General features: G+C 54.6%; 1 long non-coding RNA gene across 1 annotated transcript; it reads right to left on the bottom strand.

Moving 5' to 3' along the window:
• Positions 1 to 1,245: 1,245 nt before the first annotated feature.
• LOC116950505 (uncharacterized) lies at positions 1,246 to 8,884 on the bottom strand. Its single transcript, XR_004404036.2, has 3 exons — positions 8,031 to 8,884; positions 7,008 to 7,162; positions 1,246 to 3,634 (listed from the first exon to the last, which is right to left on the bottom strand). It is a non-coding gene; the product is annotated as an uncharacterized LOC116950505 (long non-coding RNA).
• Positions 8,885 to 9,253: the final 369 nt, after the last annotated feature.

Raw genomic sequence — 9,253 nt, 5'->3', positions numbered from 1 at the left:
GTTTACACAACTACCATCATCGTACACGATTCAGAAAAGATATTACAACCGAGTCACTGGGTTCGTAGAACGGTGGGTTAACGACTGCACTCACCACTCCACAAACCGATCCCACCACCATCATCTTAGTCATCATCATCACCACCCCTGCCACCACCATCACCACGGTCATCATCACCATTACCGCCACCAGCAGCGCCACCGCCACCAAAGATGCCCCCTATAGCCACAACACGCTGTTGGGGCAAGTGCTGTGAGCGAGTAGCACCTATGAAGGTCGGCACGGCACACGAGGAGGTGGGTTGTCAGCAGCACTACGCCCGACCTCCTTTATCTCCCCAGTGCTGATGTTGCTTACGAACCGCACCAGGTCCTCATTTGAGGCTGAGTCCACCTAGGGGAGGACCAGGACCGGTTAAAATAACCTTCGCCGATATTGACCACGAGCGGGATTCGAACTCGGGTTGCCGGGTTCGTAGAGCTGGCGCGCTAATCGCTACACCGCCGCTCACCATAACCGCCCACACCACAACCACCACGACCAGCATCACCGCCACCACTACCACCACCACCACCATCGCAGTCATCATCATCATCACCACCACCACCGCCGCCAGCACGGATGGCGGGTACAGGCAGGTGCGCCGGTGTCTCGTGGCGTTGTCACCCCCCGACACCCCCCCCACCACCCCACCCACAGGGCCTCGCCACCGCCCGTCGCCTGGGGATGGAAATCGTTTTTTAGTTTTTTTCCCACGGGTCTCGGCTGCGAGTGATTGGCGGAGAGGCTCCCAGGTGCAGGAATGCGCGGCTCGCGTGTCAACACCAAACACGGGTGCCGGGCGGCAGGGCGTGGGGGAGGGAGGGGGTGAGGTGGGGGAGGGTGGGGGTAGGTGGGTGGGGGAGGGTGGGGGTAGGTGGGGGAGGGTGGGGGTAGGTGGGTGGGGGAGGGTGGGGGTAGGTGGGGGTAGGTGGGGGTAGGTGGGGGAGGGTGGGGGAGGGTGGGGGTAGGTGGGTGGGGGAGGGTGGGGGTAGGTGGGGGTAGGTGGGTGGGGGAGGGTGGAGATAGGTGGGTGGGGGTAGGTGGGGGTAGGTAGGTGGGGGTAGGTGGGTGGGGGTAGGTGGGTGGGGGAGGGTGGGGGTAGGTGGGGGTAGGTGGGTGGGGGAGGGTAGGGATAGGTGGGTGGGGGTAGGTGGGGGTAGGTAGGTGGGGGTAGGTGGGTGGGGGTAGGTGGGTGGGGGTAGGTGGGTGGGGGTAGGTGGGTCAGCGCCAGCTGGGGGTGGACAAGAGTTGGCCGACAGCCAAAAGAACCCCCCCATCAAAAAAATATCACCTGCCCTCTAAACCACCACCAGCAGCAGCACCAGCAGCACCAGTAGCAGCAGCACTACAACTTTGTATAAATGATAAATAAATCATTACCGTAACAGCAGCGTGAGCAGCGAGGCGCCTCCAGGTGGTTATGGTCGTTTTTGTTATCAGGCATCGGATTCGCGCCCGCCTGCCCGCAGGTTGTAAAATAAGCGCTGTTTTGCTGCGACTTGTGTTTATGGGAATGCCTTACCGCAGTGATAGAGCGCAGTGTGATTGTCGCTTTTTAATAATAATTGTGATTATAGCATGTTATTACAATGTTACTAATTTGTGCAGGAGTCGTAGGGTTCGATCACAGGAGGGTTCTGCTGCTTCTGCTACTCTGGGTTTTTATTTTGTAGATGTTTTTATTTTGTTGATGTAGTTGTTTTCAGCCAATAAATGACGGTGATTTGTGCTTATTATTATTATTGTTATGCACGTGGGGAGGAAGCCGGAGCACCTGGAGAAAAAACTCGGCGTGCGATGGGGCAACGCTCTATCCCCATACAGATGGTAACAGATGGCGATTAGTCCACTTTCAAAACTACTATAGACTAAAAACATTTTTGTTAATATTACCAGAGAAGACCAACTGAGCTACTTAGATATTTTGCTGAAGCGACCTGACCACAGATGATACCACAATGAAGTGGGCTTCTCACGTGAAAATGAATTGCAGCCAAATGCTCGAAACGCGTGTTGCAGTTGATTCTAAATGTGGAGGTGAAAACCGGAGGACCCGGAGGAAAATCCACGAGAGAGACACGCAAACTCCAAATATACAGCAGCAGGCGTCAGGGTCGAGATCGAACCCACGACCCCCTGTATACCTGGCGAGGCAGTTAACATCTCGCCACCGTGGCGCCATGCTGTACCACCTTCGCCCGGCGAGAAGGCGTGAGTAATCCACCAACCCTCGCTGCTGCCTTCAGAGTGCTGGATTACAGTCCAGGATCATTGCCACCACCGCCCGTGAGTGTGTTGGAATGGTGGCTCAGTGGACCATGGTATTGAGCTGGATGAAAGCCTACGCATACAATTAAGTACGCAGCGCTGATGTTTACACATTGCACCAGGTACTAGTTTAAGGTTGAGTAGACCTAAGGGAGGCCCATGACCGTTTCAGATATTCGCAACCAATGTTGATGCTGCGAGCGGGAATCGAACTCGTGTCGTTGGGTTTGTAGCTCCTCACGATATACCACACACCACACACGCACCAATACATAGGCATACTTATTATGAGTATCATTATTGCAGATACACACGAACTACCTACGACAAGGACCCGAGCCGCAGTTGACCAACGGGACCACGGGAAAATCACAAATCGGATCGTAGCGGGCAACAGCGGCTGGCTGTCGGAGCCCCTCGATCTCGGCGGCGGCGGCGGCTCGGTAAATCAGTGGACGAGGTCGACCGCCACCCCGCTCGGACCCCTGCGATCTTCCCCTCGCGCTGTTGTCGCGGCCCCCATCGCCCTCGATGGGACTGACCTCTTCCAAAAGCCGGGGTCTGCCCGAGTTCAGGGGTCACGCCCCCCCCCCCCACCCACCACCACCCCCACCAACAATAAAGAGAGTGGCGTTGTTGGTGTGCTTGTAGGACGTCGCGGTGACGGTGGTGGTCTTGGTGGCGGCGATGGTGGGGAGCGGTGGTGCAGCGGTTAGCGCACTGCGCTACGAACCTGGCCACCCGAGTTAGATTCCCGCTCACGGCCAAAGTCAGTGACGATTATCTGAACTTTTCCTGGGTTTTCCCTCGGTCGACTCAGCCTCAAATGAGTATCTGGTGAGGTGTGAAGTAAACATCGCCACTGGGGAGACAAAGGCGATCGGGCGTGGTGCTGGCCACCCACCCTCTCGTGTACCGTGCTGGCCTTAATAGCACTTGCACCAACAATCTGTTCAGTCTATATGGGGGATATTTGTCTTTGATGGTGGTGGTGATGGTGGTGGTGACGATGGTTGTGGTGGTGGTAACGATGGTGGTGGTGATGGTTGTGGTGACGGTGGAGGGATGGCACGTGTGCAGTCGTGACGATGTTTGCATTTTTTGTTCTGCCCCGCTTTAAAAATGATCGTCTCGCACAAAAACGACCGCCCAGCGAGGTCGCGGAGGTCGGCGATTGAGTGGACGCGACAGAGGTGCAGGGGGCTCACGCCGACCCCAGATGTCGACCCCCATTGTTGGGGTCGCGGCTCTTGCTGGGCGGCCGCGTCCATTTCCCCGTTTCGTTCCCTGGCTCCGAGTCGCTCCCCCTGGCAGCGCGGCCATCTGGGAGAGCGAGAGAGGGAGGGAGCACGAGGGGAGGCTGGTGAGTTGGGAACGGGGGAGCAAGGCCACGCTATAGGAAGGAGGCAATGAAATAATGGGCGAGTTTGGGAGTTCCACAAAATATCTGCTTTGTTTCCAAAGCGCTGGATCACATCTGTGCGCCACCCTCGCCTGTCTAAAAAAAAAAATACATGGACCAGCGAGTCTGCCTGTCTCCGGAGAAGGGACGGTGGCATATGGATGAGCCTGGTAAAGGAACAGCAGCCAAAGGGGTGGACATGACGGAGAGGATGAACGTCGTGGATACGGCGCAGGAAGTGATAAGATTGCAGCCGTCCCAGGTTTCAGATATGGACGCTGACGGCGATTTATAAGCGAGATAGAAAAGTGACGTCGCAGTTTTGAATGCACATGTACACACGTACACACACACACGTGTAGATATTACAAGAACGTGCGCGTGATCCCGAGTGGAATGCTGCGCTCTGCGCTCTGCGCTCTGCGCTCTGCGCTCTGCGCTCTGCGCTCTGCGCTCTGCGCTCTGCGCTCTGCGCTCTGCGCTCTGCGCTCTGCGCTCTGCGCTCTGCGCTCTGCGCTCTGCGCTCTGCGCTCTGCGCTCTGCGCTTTGCGCTCTGCGCTCTGCGCTCTGCGCTCTGCGCGCTGCGATTCTGAGAAGACGCAACGCGATGACAATCGGAGCGAGCGCGGCGCCCCTTGCCACCGCTGCCGTCTCTCCGTCTCCCCCGCTGACGCCGAGGCGAGGGTGGCGGCCGGCTTCGCCGAGCTCGCAGACTTCAAACGGCGACGGAGACGCTGCGGTGGCGTCGGCCTCGGCGGGCAGATACCCATCGGCACGGATACAATAAAGCACGCGGGCACGCGCGCGCACGAACGCACGCGCGCACACACTGACGGACAATGCGATGTAGAGTTAACAACAAACCCCCCCCCCCTTTACAAACCCCTGGCGAAGAGAGCCACGATAAGGAATTGTATTTGTACACCTTACATACGAAGACAACGATCGCCATCCGTGTAGCCTTTACAGGCTAGCGAGCACCTATCAAGACCGGAAAGCGGTACACGGGGATGTGGATTGCGAGCACAACGCCCTTCGTCTCCCCAGTGCTGATGTTGTTTACGCATGGAAACAGGGCTAACAGCTTGGCGAGCTGGTAAATAAAATATTTTAGTTTAACATCGACAAAAGTTCCCGTGTAGGCGACACAGGATCTTGGAGCAAGTGCTTTCGGAAGCACCTGTAACAGCAGACGCCAGCAGGTGGGGAAGTGGTTTTCGCACGACGTAATTACGCCCGACCACCTTTGTCTCCCCAGTGCTGATGTTATTTACGAACCGAACCATGTACCCGTTTAAGGCTGAGTCAAACTAGAGGAGACCCTGGACCAATTTAGACATCACTCTCCAGGATTAATTAAACTCAGGTCGTAGGGTTCACAGTGCCGCAGCATCCTAATCAATTCTTTCAATTGCTGTGCTCTTATCGTCCATTATTCAGACTATGTGGCCAACATGGAGTCAACCAAAGAAGACGAATCCTTGCAGCCACGAAAGCTTTAAAATGGAGTCACGTCTTTATACAACTGCTGAAGCCGAGTTATTCACGCGTTGAGATTTGCATCGCCTTGAGTGCTGTTCGTGTTTTGTCGCTGCTCTTTGTCCTGACACTCGTGGCGAGACGAGGCCGTACAGGAGGCTGTCTGTCCTCTGGCAAATGCGTCTCAAAGACAATGCATCCGTTGTCATTGTTATTGTTATTGTCAAGGCGTGCGTGTTTGCATGTTCTACCACAAGCATGTGTGGTTAATGCAGACTGGATGCCTTGCAAGAGGTGTGTCTATTTGGTGTCTGGACATCTTAACACCTCCTATATTATTGCCGAATAGGGTAAAGCCTATTCTTTTTATATATATATTTATATTAGTTGATTCACTTTTGTTCGTAAACCGATATGCGCTAACCGCTACGCCACCGCTCCCCGCAACAACAGCACATGGCTCCGTTTAACAATTATTATTATCCTCTTATTATTTGTTCTTTCGGTAAAGTCACGAAGATTGAAAACAAAAATAAAAAACAAAAAAACCCACGACGTTTCGATCGCAATACAAGCGGTCTTCTTCAGGCCGAGAGAGAAGAGGGGGAGGGGGGCTACCTGAAAAAGACCGCTTGTGTTGCGATCGAAACGTCGTGGGTTTTTTGCCTTTAATTTTGATTTTTGTTTTCTATCTACGTGACTCTATTAAAAGAACCAAGAATATGAATTCCCGCAGTCACGAAAGTTTTAGGTCTAAATATTATTATCTTAATTTTGCTGCCATGCAAACGACCCAGAAAACCAGACGTCACGTCTCCCGGGGGCCGAGTCACCCTTCAAGCGTGCGGCAGGCTGGGCTGGCGATGTAGGGCTAGAGCGGGAGGTGCCTAACCCTGACCACAACAACAACAACAGGACAACGAGCCGGCGAATCATTAACTGGCTGGGGAGGGGCAATTAGCGGGCAGCGGCGTGGCAGCCGCCCGCGTTTCCGTGGGGGGAGAATCGTTCCTCTGTTTCACGCCCCGTTAATTGTCCCTGCGCGCCTCTCGCACAAGAAGAGGGCAGCGGATGGGGACGGGCTTGGGAGCACCTTGAGTCCGCGCACGTCCCAGATGCTCGCCCGCTCGTCCGCTCTGCTGCCAATGCTGCATCAATGACCCCCCACCCCGGGGTGTGACGCGTCTCACTTATTCTCCACTCACTCCCTTTTCCATTCATTGAGTCCGCGCGAGCTTGAACGATGTGGAAACAAACACCACCGCCATCACCCACGACCACCACCATCACCACCCCCAGCCATCATCACCCACCCGCCACGAACGCAGAGGAGGAGCGGTTAGAAGTTCATCTCTTTCGAGTTACTTATTTTTCTTGGCAGCCCGCGGGAAGGGTTTGGCGGCTGTCCGCAGGCTGCGTGCGGAAATTCACGCAGGCAGGATGGGTCGCTGTCATGTTGACATGCACAGTATGCTGGTGCTTCCCGTTTGATGTGGGGTTATTTTTGTTGTGGCTGCTGCTGTCTAATTTTCGAGTCTTTTTGTTCGTTACGCGATGACCGAGCCACCTGGCATGCGTCAGATGCCGTGCGATCTCTGTGGCAAAGCCAGGGTCGAGGAAGGATAATGCTTGGACGAAATCAATTAATTGTTCATCCAAGTTTCTGGAGAGTTGAAGTCGAAGCACCCTTTGTTAGCGTTCACTCATAACGCACGATGCGGCTTTTGCAGAGGGCAAGCTCCGAGCACATCAGAACATCAACAGGCCGAAGCACACGTCTTCTTGATGAATGGAAAATTAAAGACAAAGCCACACCTTTATCAACTCCCACTGACCAGCGTGGTGAACTATGGCCAAAGAGCCCCCTACGGCTCGCATGGCGTGGAGAGGCCTTGGTCCAGCAGTGGATCGACATCGACAAAGGGCCTGTGTGCCTCTTTCTGTCTCGTGCGTTTCCTCATCAGCGGCTTCTGCAACGAGAGATGAAACGCGACGATGAGGATTGATGCTCTACGCACCCCCCTGATGGACAAAGCAGCTCCCTTGTGCCGACTCGCAGTGGATTTGCCCTTGGCCAAACTGCCACAAGGCAATAATCGGCGCGCAGATGAAGATATGTGAGATAGTCCGAGACAAAGAGTCCTCTCTACCAGCTTAGCTCAGATCTTTGCGGCATTGTGGGGGGGGGGGGGGGGGGGGGGCACGCGCTGTTAGCGATCACCTATTACGGCGGGCATGGCTTGGGAAGGAGTTTTAGGAGCAATGCATTACTCATAGGGTGTCGCTGATGAGGGAATACACTGCGGCGAGTCTCTCGTTGTCGGCTTTATCGGCCTTCGTAGCGGAGCAGCAGGCCAGGTTCATATAACTACCCAATGTCAGTGCATGGTCGGGGATCGACCCTAGGATTATCACGATTGTACTTCGCCACCATTCTCTGGCACACCATGGAGGATGGACGAGGATGATGATGAGGATGATGATAATCCAGGTATCGCTACACCCCTATTCACAGTAAATTGCGGCCGACCGGAATACACAGAAGAAGAAGGTTAAAAGCATGCGAACGCTGTATCCCATACAGATGGAACAGATGGAGTCCACATTTGCTGAACCCCATTGTCCTAGCGAGCCAGGTAATGGCGCCTCGACAGTTTCGTGACATTTCTGCGACCCACAAACCCTCGCCTCCACGGTGCTGGATCACAGGCGTGCCCAACGTACAAACTCAGCATCATCGCCACAATCACCACCAACCACAACAACCACCACCAACCATCATGACCACCACTTCCAACCACTACCAACCACCACCACCTCATCTCCTTCGAGACCCACCTCTTCGATGCCGGTCTTTGTTAGCTGCCCTCCACCATCCCGCACACTAATTCCACCCATGGCAAACGATCTCATTCTTCTTCATTTCACCTGCAACTACTTCCTGTCGTTTGTTATTTTTATATTTACTTTTCAAAAATCTACGCTGCACTCTAATGTGCGGATTGTATTCGAACAATCGCACACAAAATGGCGTCACCGGGGCATTTACAATCCACTTGAGCGGACAGGATTTACACTCCAGCGATCCGCCCAATTACTTGGAGCGAGACACCACGAAACTGCCAAGTCGACACAAACTCGAAATGCCCCCTCCCCCCACCGCCTCACTCGCTGTTACATTCAGCGCGTTTCTATAGCTCGCTGGGATTTGTCCTGTTCAATAACACGCACTCGCGCACACAAAGATAAAAGTCCCCACCACCACCGTATAGCCTCTAGCACACTGCTGGGGCAAGTGCTGCGAGCTAACACCCATGAAGGTGCCGGAACACCGCACCGTTTGTGTCCAACCGTGCCAATCGCCCGTGGTTTTAATCCCACATAGTGGATGTTTACACATCACACCAGGTACACAATTATATGCTGAGTCGACCTAGGGAAGGCCCAATTCCAATATTCGCCACCGTTATTAGCCGTGGGCACGGGAATCAAACTCGGGCAGCCGGGTTCATGCGTAGCACGCTCACCGCAACACTACCGCACACACACACACTCACCGCAACACTACCGCACACACACACGCTCACCGCAACACTACTGCACACACATACTCACCGCAACACTACCGCACACACACAAGCTCACCGCAACACTACCGCACACACACAAGCTCACCACAACACTACTGCACACACACTCACCGCAACACTACCGCACACACACACGCTCACCGCAACACTACCGCACACACACACACGCTCACCGCAACACTACCGCACACACACATACTCACCGCAACACTACCGCACACACAAACACGCTCACCGCAACACTACCGCACACACAAACACGCTCACCGCAACACTACCGCACACACACACACGCTCACCGCAACACTACTGCACACACACACACTCACCGCAACACTACCGCACACACACACACTCACCGCAACACTACCGCACACACAAACACGCTCACCGCAACACTACCGCACACACACACGCTCACCGCAACACTACCGCACACACACACGCTCACCGCAACACTATCGCACACAC

Source organism: Petromyzon marinus, chromosome 39 (assembly GCF_048934315.1).
Source record: "Petromyzon marinus isolate PM22_M1 ecotype Great Lakes invasive population chromosome 39, UKy_Petmar_22M1.pri1.0, whole genome shotgun sequence".
NCBI classification, from domain to species: domain Eukaryota; kingdom Metazoa; phylum Chordata; class Hyperoartia; order Petromyzontiformes; family Petromyzontidae; genus Petromyzon; species Petromyzon marinus.
Note: the sequence above shows the minus strand (reverse complement) of the source record. Positions and strands in the feature narration are given on the sequence as shown.